At 46.0% G+C, this 9,684-nt stretch overlaps 1 long non-coding RNA gene across 1 annotated transcript; it reads left to right on the top strand.

Annotated features, from left to right (window-relative positions):
- Window positions 1-3,227: 3,227 nt before the first annotated feature.
- On the top strand, window positions 3,228-9,046 carry LOC144166999 (uncharacterized). Its single transcript, XR_013321807.1, has 2 exons — window positions 3,228-3,522; window positions 8,764-9,046. It is a non-coding gene; the product is annotated as an uncharacterized LOC144166999 (long non-coding RNA).
- The last annotated feature ends 638 nt before the right edge of the window (window positions 9,047-9,684 follow it).

Genomic DNA, 9,684 nt, shown 5'->3' with positions numbered 1-9,684 from the left:
CCAGCGCAACGCCGCCCGAAGCGTGACCTCAGTGAGAGGGTGGCGCCACCGCGCGGCGGCCAAACGCAGCATATGAAGCTCTCCCATTGAGTTACGGAGCAGTTTCGTGACCAGTAAAGCATTGAAGGACTCTGCCAGAACCTAAGCAATTTCGCATAAGACGTCAGTGGTTACTTAATCAGAGAAGTACTAAAATCAAAGTTATCAAGCATTCAAGCAGTATGACCAAATAGAACTAGAGGCACGCTGCAATCGCATTGTTTTCTTACGGGAGGCTTTGGTTGCCGCCCACCAGTACCACAAAAAGGTCCCTGAGGCATCACTGTGTCCCACTGCTTCAATAGTTCTCCGTAATATCTGCCAAAGTTGAGGATAGTGTGCATTAGAATTATTGTTGTTATTAGGATCAAGCAAGATTTTAATGGCCAAACTCGTTGTTTGGCTTTACGGTACCTATGCAGGGTACAACTTGCTCATCGCATGGTATTTCATCATAGGCAAGGGATCTAATTACTTGAAATGTGGGGCCTCGTCCCAATGTAACCTGATCGTTTGTTCTTTTGTGATCATACCAATGGAAGTGGTATAGAAGCATTCAACTTGACAGGGAATCAGAAAACAAAGAAGCATTGATAGCAGGAGAGAGTGCTGATGTCACAAAAAAAGGAAGAGGCAGGACAATTCAGTCACTTGCACCCCTCTCTCCACTGTTTGAGCTAGGTTGTGTGACCTTTAGCCGCAGAGGAAAATATGGCAACTATTAAAGTAGAGGCCCAACAAAACAAAATCCACCTTTAATTCGAAATAATGTGGCTTTGGTAACTCACTCAATTCCCATCACGAATGACATTTTTTTGCAGCAAAAAAGCAAGAAATATAAAAACACTGTCAAATTCGGAGCTACAGTGATATTATAGAAACCATAGTTATCAGAATATAAACTTCACATTAGCATGCAAGTGATATGACCAAACAGAACTAGAGTATCCACTACAATTGCCTATCATGGTTGCGTGCTTTGGCGGTGGTTTTGTGTGGATTGTGTGATTGGCAGCCGTCAATTGCACAAACAAGATTCTGTGATGTCGAAAAAAAATTGTAGGAAGCGTCTGGATTTGCCACTGCTTCACATATTTTGTTCAAAACCAGATTTATTTGTTAGAAATTTGCGAAAAAAATGATATTATTTCTATCAAGGCAAATCAATTTTTTTGTATGAACCAATGTTGCATTTTGTCTTCATGGCCCCTCTAATGCAAATCATAGCGGTGGAGCCAGGTTATGGGATTTGAGTTTTACGTTATAGCTCTTGTTCATTTACACAAAGCGAATTGATTTTTGTTGATAAATGAGATAAGGAAAAGGTAAAATTTTTTCAAAATTGGTGAATCAGTGCTAGTATTGAGACTTATGGCAAAGGAAAATTTACAAGCGAATTTTGAGTTTTACAATTCTTTTCATGGGTAACCTGAGGTCATTCTGAAAAAACGATGGGAGATGGGACATACTATTCTTTGTCATCGCGTGACATACACAAAAACAAACAATGATCTCGCCTTTCATTACGAATTTTCCCATGTGATGAAACGACCGATTACAGGCGAACGCAATGCGATGAAAAAGACAGGCTAAAAACGCAATACTTCCCAAACGTCAACTCTGCACTAGAGGTGAAAAAAAGGCTGCGATGAAAACATTTAGCAGCGACTCGCCAGGAGTGAAGGAAGAAGAAATTCGTTCGAGACAGCAGTTTATACTTTATCCAATATTCTCACTCTCAGCTGTCGAAGAAGATTGGGTCAAACAGATGAGTAATGAACGTACAGTGCGTCTGCACTCGCTTTCCGTCTCGAAGACGGAAGCGAGGGCGGACGAGTAGACGGTCTACTAAATACGACGTGACATAACGCACATTAAGAGCAGTCGCAATGCAATATTTCGTTAGAAATAAAAAGAAAACACGTCAGTACTTTCCTAACACTGTGCAAATCGACATTTGTTCCGGTGCTTTACTTAAAAACCGCGTATTTATGGCGTTCCTAGTTCACAACAACTGATTAGAGATACCGAAAATTCAACGATGAACAGCTGAAGGCAGGCGCCTCGTAGGTGTTGTGAAACCCCAATTTCTATTTCACGACGCCTGACGTTGTTGACGAGCTTCACGAGTACGGCCCGCATACAAACACATATCGCGGCCCGAAGACCGCGAGGATGACGGTCGCGACGGCGGCAGCCGGTCTCTCGAGCGCAATAACTGCGAAGCGCACTGCGCGGAATTGCACCACTTTGTGAATCGAGTCACTGCGATTAGAAACTGGTATGTCGGAAAGTTGGGGGCTTTAAGAAATCTCTCACGTTTCTGCGTCACAAAGCGAGGGGCAGGATTACTGGTCTTTGTTAAGCCTTCGCGGGCAAGTGCTTTCAATACATGTATAGCAGAACAGGGCTAAACACACTTGCAAATACATGAAATACATTAAAGACAGACCAACATACCTTCAAACATCGTCACCATACACTGCACTGGTGGGCACCCACGACGAATCGCAGGACGCCGCTTCGTTGAGGTCCCTCGTTGCACCGAAATTCCAGTGCCCACACACAAAGACTCAGCACATAGTATGGTAGAAATAAGCAAACCCTGGCTTCCTGCCACGTATAGTACACGTGTCGGATGGTGCACTAAAGTCGGGAACGGTAGTTTATATTGAAAATCATTGAACAAGTTAAATAAACTGAAATTACGCCTGGAAACGATCGAAAATTATCCTAACGTGCCTAGCCGCCCAACTATAGGCACTATAGCCCAACTCCTTGGCCGCCATTCCTTACTGGCTTTGCATTGGCTTCGGCTCCTGTCGTCTTTCTGCTGGCTGTACTGAACGTTCAGTTTCAGTTTAGGTTTTTGTTTCTGTTGAGGTGCTTTACAAAAAAAATAATTTGAGGAGATCCGATAGTCATACACCACAGAGTTTCTCAAAGCTACTGAGAATCTTTGTCATAGACTAGGGAAAGCACATCTTACATTTGCTAGATCTATTTTGGTTTCACCCGTTCTTGCCAACTCTCACCCCACTGCTGAGCGCAGTCATTTCTTGAATAACTAAAGACCGCATTAACAGATGTCAAATGAACTTCACAAGTTGAAGAGAAAGGTAGATTGTTTTCTGTGCTATAGGCCTTATGCAAAAGTGCTGCCCTCTGTCGCAGGCGAATCGAACCCTCGCTTCGACGCCATGTTTAAGGATAGCGCAGGTCGGGAATACGTGTGCTACAAGGTGCTGCGCGTGCGTGTTATCGCTTCTTGGTGACTCGCTGCACATCTCGTGCTGTGTTGTCGCACGTAATGACTGATGAATGGTGTGTGGACTTGTCTGCGTTGCCCCGGTTCCCGTCCGGCTTCGCGGAGACATATTACGCGTCCAAAACGCAATCGCAACGGCACCAGGAGCGCAGTTACAAGTTCGCCACCGAATCGTACGTTTGCCTGCCGACGATGAAGACGAAACGGTGCGCCGGGTAAGTACTCTTGGTTTGTTGTTATTTGTATGTGCTTTTGAGTTTGCGCAGAAGTTCTTTAATGGTGCCTAGAATGAATTACATTCTAAAGCCTACCGAGCCATCAATGGTGCCGCACGCAAATCGAAGTTTTGAAAAATCGTGTTCCGTTTCACTTGTGCGTTTCTTATTTTATGCAATAAATATTTGGCTCACGGCTCTTGTTTGTGCAAGTAGCGCTGGGGTATCGTGTTTTGCAACAAACAGTGCGGTAAATCGTCCTTATGAAAGCGAAAAAATATTGACGAATGCTCGCTCTTCCGCGATTCAACTTTGCGCTTGTTTTTGTAACAGCAATCCTGGGTCGCTCGCAAAATAAAAATCCCGTTTTTAAGAAATCAAATAGCACTGCAATGCTGCATCCCGGTGCAGAGTAAATTTTCGATTTATGGAAGCGTTTTGAATGCAAAATAAATACTAAGGAATTCTTGCCACGATAATGAATGTGCAGATTACAAACGGTCGAACACATTTGGTGATTAATTTTTATAGGACTAACGCTATGAACTGCGGGTTGCGCTTTCTGTCGCGTGAAAGCACACTTGAACGCATCATGCGCAAGCGCATTGTTTGTGCGAGGGTCATTAAAAAGGCTGTCATATTTTCGTCAGCTTTGCTTGTGGCGCTCGTTTCATTTATTTTGTCTGTGTGAAGACTCTTAATTTATTTTACCCACGCTTGTTAACGTGTATACTACTTATGGAGTGTTTAAGGACTCTCTTGTTATGCAGAGCAGGTACTGTAATCTCTAACATGGTCAAAGACCATGGTGCTCTAGTTGCACACTACGTAAATTGTAACGTTTCCCTTTATTGGGTCGAGTTCACTGAGTAGTCAAACAACAGTCTGGTCCCTGTCCTTTCACCTCCTCTTCTTCCTCCTCATCTGGCTGCTGCCCGGCTCCTCGTCGACCTCTCCCTCTTCCTGTTACACAGGCCGCCCCTCTGTTGTCAACCCTCCTGGGTTGATACGGCACTACGTTGCACATAGACGCAGCTTCCACGATGTTATTAGGTCCATTGTAGCATATGTACTTCAAAATTCCTTGTTTGCGAGCAGTCTTCGCAACCATGTAGGGCCCTGAAAAAGGAGCCTTGGAACCCTGCAAGCCTTTCCGGACAAGGACGTAATCCCCAACGTTAATGTTCGGAACCTTGCCCGTGTGAAGACGGTCGTAATGCTTCTTCATTGCGATCCGGTACCTTTCATTTTCTCTCTGGGACCTTTCTTGTTCACGGAGCACTATTGAATCGGTAATCCCCAGGAGGTTATCGGCATGCAGCCACTCAGATTTCCCATGATATGCAAAGTATGGACTGCATCCTAAAGCGGCTGTGTGCGAGTGGTTGTGGTGTGCAACAGCGGCTTCTAGAGCACATTTCCAGCCCCCTTTGAAATCTGGATAGAGGGAAATGAACTGCTTGATGTCACGTATAGCTCTCTCAGCTAAACCGTTGGCTTCAGGGTGGTACGGCGCTGAGAAACATAGCTTCACATTGCGCTGGAGAGCCCAATTCTTCAACTGCTCGCTCCAAAAGGCTGGTCCGTTGTCGGCCACAATTGTTTTGGTGTCTTTAAACATATCCCGGTTCAAGAGAGAGATGACGCTCCTTGCATCTTCCTTTCCGGCTTTACACGCGACCATTCGCGTGCGCTAATCAATTGCCAATAGGAAAGCTTGCGTGCTGCCTCTCCCCTCGCCTTTTTTCCTGAGCTCCGCGAAATCAAGGTGGATCGTAGCGAATGGGGTTTTGGAATGTTCTGCGATGATCATTGCACTACCTCTGGGTTTGAACTTGGCCTTGCAGATTTGACACTGGTGACAGGTCCGTACGTATTCAGAGATGTCTTGCTTCATGGTGTTCCAATGAAATCTTTGCTTGATTTTCCAGTATGTGCGCCAAAATCCGTCATGTCCGCCAGAGTGAGGTGAATCGTGGTAAAGAGCCAAGATTTTCGGTACACTAGTCTTCGGTACCTGTAAACGACCATCTTTCAGCGACATCGTCTCTGTGCCATCCCATAAGAGCGCGCTCACGTGGTGATCATCACATGGGGCAGGTATGTGGAGTCGTGACATGGCATCGGCGTCCGGTAGCTTGTCACCTGGTCTGTGAGCAATGTCAAATGCGAACTGCTGCAGTTCACTGACCCACCTGGCCAGCCGCCCTTTTGGATGGGACAAATTCAGTATATAGGTCAAGGCTTGATTGTCTGTGAATAACTTGAAGCGTCGGCCCTCCAAGTACGTTCGGAAGTAACGTAGCGCCATCACTACCGCCAGGGCCTCTTTTTCGGTTGTAGAAAAATTAATCTCTGCCTTGGTAAATGTGTAAGAATAATAACCAATGGCCCTGAGTTGTCTTTTCGGTGCTTCCTTGTCATCCCTTTGGTACAAAATCGCCCCGGCTCCGTAATGCGATGCATCTGTGGTCAGTTCAAACGGTTTGGTGAAGTCTGGGAGCGTCAACACTGGGTCCGACGATATTATCTTTGTAAGCTCCCGATATGCGCTGTCGCATTCCTTGGTCCATTCAAAGGGAACATCTTTCTGCGTCAATGCTGTGAGGCATTTCGACTTAGTGGCGTAATCCTTGATGAATGCCCTGAAGTGTCCGGCGAGTCCTAGGAAGACGCGTAGAGAATGTACGTCATGGGGCTTGCATAGCTGTAAAATTCGCTTGACGGATTCCTCTTTCGTGCCATCAAAAACTCTTCCAAGAAAGACAACAGAATTTTTAAAAACTCACTCTTCTTGAAATTAATCTTCAGTTTAGCTTTACTAAGGGCGTCTAGCACCTGTGAGAGATGTGATATGTGCTCATCTCTGCTCCTGGAATAGATTATTATGTCGTCGACGTACACTCCACAAAATTGTCCAATGAACTCTTGTAGGATGGTGTCCATCATTTTCTGGAACCATGCTCCAGAATTCTTCCATCCGAAGGGGAGTCGGTTGTACTCATATGTACCAAAAGGAGTCACGAATGCAGTGAAGTGCTTGTATTCCTCCTGAAGTGGTACTTGCCAATACCCTTTGCACAGATCAACTCGAGAGAACCAAGAGCAACCACCGGTTTCATTGATGATGTCGTCTATTCTTGGCATTGGGTACGGGAACAGGTCAGTCTGGCGATTCACAAGCCTGTAGTCTGTGCACAGTCTATATGTACCATCGTCCTTGAGAACCGTTGTGATAGGCGACGCAAATGTTGATACGGAAGGTCGGATAACACGATACTCCAGCAGACTTTGCAGTTCAGTTTTTAGCCACTTCTTTTTTTCGTAGGACATGCCATATGGTTTTTTTCGTACAGCAGTAACATCGCGCAGTTGAAACGGCACTTCCATGACTGCTGCGGCTGGCGGATAAGTGCCTACACACAAAAGTTCGGGATATTGTGAACAGACGTTCTCGCTATTCGTGACCAGCCTGATGGACGGCTTTGTCTGCGCGCATATCGTCTCAGTAGAATGGTCAACGAGCACCTCATCCTTCCAAGAAAGGTTGAGCTTCAATCTCTTCATGTCAGGACGGGCTAGGATGAAATTAAACTTCGCGTCGTCTATTAGTAATGCTTCTACGAGCACTTTACTTCCCTGGTACTCGACTTCGACGCGCGTCCATTTATCAAGCACCCTAGCAGTCCCATCGTAGCCATGTACTTGGACAACCCTGCCAGGAAATATGCCATCTGGCGAGGCACGTCCTGTACTCATGATGCTCACTGATGCTCCTGTGTCCACTAAAACGTTTTCTAGTCGCCCGCTGACATACATTGGTGCATACAGCAAACTGGATTCAGATTTAATTAAGTATACAGTCTCGCTTGGGGTCTTTGGGTGGGACCGATCACCCTCTTTTATTCGTTTTTTGGCTGATGAGCACCACTAGGCGTGCCGACCGATGGTAGGGCATTCCGAGCAGTTTCGTACTGTCTGGTCTGGCCTATTGGTGGCAGAAGGTCGACACAGACGTCCCTCAGCGCATGGAGGAGTTCTTCCGCTGTGGTAGGAGCCCTTGGAAGAACCTGGCGTTGAACGGCTTTCGTCATACCATGGATGATGAGTGGTACAATGGACGACTCGGGGAGATTAGGATCGGCAAGCTGCAGGAGTCTTCGCTTCTCGTAGAAGTAATCCACCAACGTCCCCTCCTTGTGTTTGAAGAAAATGGCCTGATCCCAACGCTCAACGGGGTTCAAGTCGAATGCGCGGATGAAGCTGGCTCGCCAGTCGTCCCAGGGCTTGTCAGCGTTCCCTGCCATCCGCAATTCATACCACTTCTTCGCGTTCCCCGAAAGGTATACTCGTAGGTTATTTATGCGATCAGAGTCTGTTATCCAGTGATTGTTGGAGCACGCGTATTCGTAGAACTGAATCCATGCCGCTGGACTTGAGGTGGTACCATCAAAACAATCAGGCTTAACTTCCTGTCTGTACCGGGACGGATCATGACTCAATTCCATGAAAGACATAAACTGCTGTTGCTGCTGAAGTTGTTGTTCTTGCAAACGCACAATGTGTTCCATGATACGCGTGAGTCCCTCTGGTTGGTCTGACCTTGCGTTCACTGATTCACTTGGCTTAATCACCCAAGCTTGAAAATCAGCGGCGCGCATGTTCACCTTGATGTTACTCTTCAACGCTAACTCGTCTAGCGTCAGTTTAGCTTTCGTGGCAAGGAAAGATATGAAGTCAGGTGTGCTGACCTTTTCTGGGAGGATCACGGTCGAATCATCCCCGTCCTCTTGGTAACCGTTGACCACCAGACGACCATCTTCACGCTGGGTCAGATTGAACAACACCCACATTGTCCAGAATAGTCGGCTGCGCCAAATGTAACGTTTCCCTTTATTGGGTCGAGTTCACTGAGTAGTCAAACAACAGTCTGGTCCCTGTCCTTTCACCTCCTCTTCTTCCTCCTCTTCTGGCTGCTGCCCGGCTCCTCGTCGACCTCTTCCTCTTCCTGTTACATAAATCATTTTGGATTATTTTTATAATCGTCATGAATGCTTCAACTACCAGCCGTCCTGTTTATTCCCAAGGGTCTGCATTAAAGGCCACGTCACCCCGTATTCAAATTTAGGTCTAAATGACGGCTTTCTCCCCTTCTCTTATTTGTAAGCACTAGTCTAGTTCTTGAACAGGTAATGTTTCTGTGCCTGTATTGAATTTCACGGGTCTGTTGTTTGGTTTCAGTGTCGCTGGTCCTGCTGTTGCTGTGCGTTGTGCCTTCTACCGGAGCTTCTTCACCATCAGGAATGCAGTGGAATGACACCTGCAAAAATGAGATGATGTGATGATTGCCATGGAGGGAAAAAACAACCTCTTTAGCTTGTTTTCCGTACTGAAAGTGTGTGCTAGCTTGTAATCGCAAGTACGATACGATAGGTTCACCTAAGGAAGGTAGCAAAGAAATACTTGATAAAATGAGAGGGTACAACGGTAGTACACCCCAGAGAACAATGTCTACGAAACAGCTACCCCCTCCTCCCCTTCGTTTTACCTCCTCAATTATGCACTGAAAATGCTCAATAATCATTTATTGCGCTAATTGCAGAACAAAGCATACAATAAATGTACCTAAACTGCGTCTTTTTCCATGTATCTTTTTTCGTTAGAAGGGCATCTTTTTTTGCGCAGCGTTTTTTTTTTTTTTTTTTTGCGTGTGCTTTTGGTCAGATAATCGTCATTCATGGCAAGAAAAATCGCGGATCAAGCGATGGTTCGTGTTCGGCACGGAGTTCGTTCACGCGACCACTCGAACTCATTTTGCCCTGCATTTGGTGTGAACGCAGAATGCTTACATCGCGTGCAAACTTCTCTTCGTTGTGAGAATGTAAAAAACGGAATCTTTCAAACAGTACATAAAGTACGTCCGGACATGAACTGTAGCAGCGACGTTCGCTTTGAACTCGCAAAGCATGTAAACACAGCGGTTGCACCCTCTATGTTCAAGCCAGTTGACACTCCTGCCTTCCGAGGGATCAAATAATTTCAAACACCGGACCAGCAAGCACGAACGCTAATTTATCAGTATTACACGCACGAGTGCTGGCCGTTCCATTTAGCATTCGCTGTAATTCTTTTTATAGCTTCGATCGCGTTCGCGCCGATCAC

This window comes from Haemaphysalis longicornis, unplaced genomic scaffold, assembly GCF_048455015.1.
Source record: "Haemaphysalis longicornis isolate Haplotype H1 unplaced genomic scaffold, Haemaphysalis longicornis Haplotype H1 scaffold_2, whole genome shotgun sequence".
Lineage (NCBI taxonomy): Eukaryota > Metazoa > Arthropoda > Arachnida > Ixodida > Ixodidae > Haemaphysalis > Haemaphysalis longicornis.
This window is presented reverse-complemented; position numbering and strand designations above follow the sequence as displayed.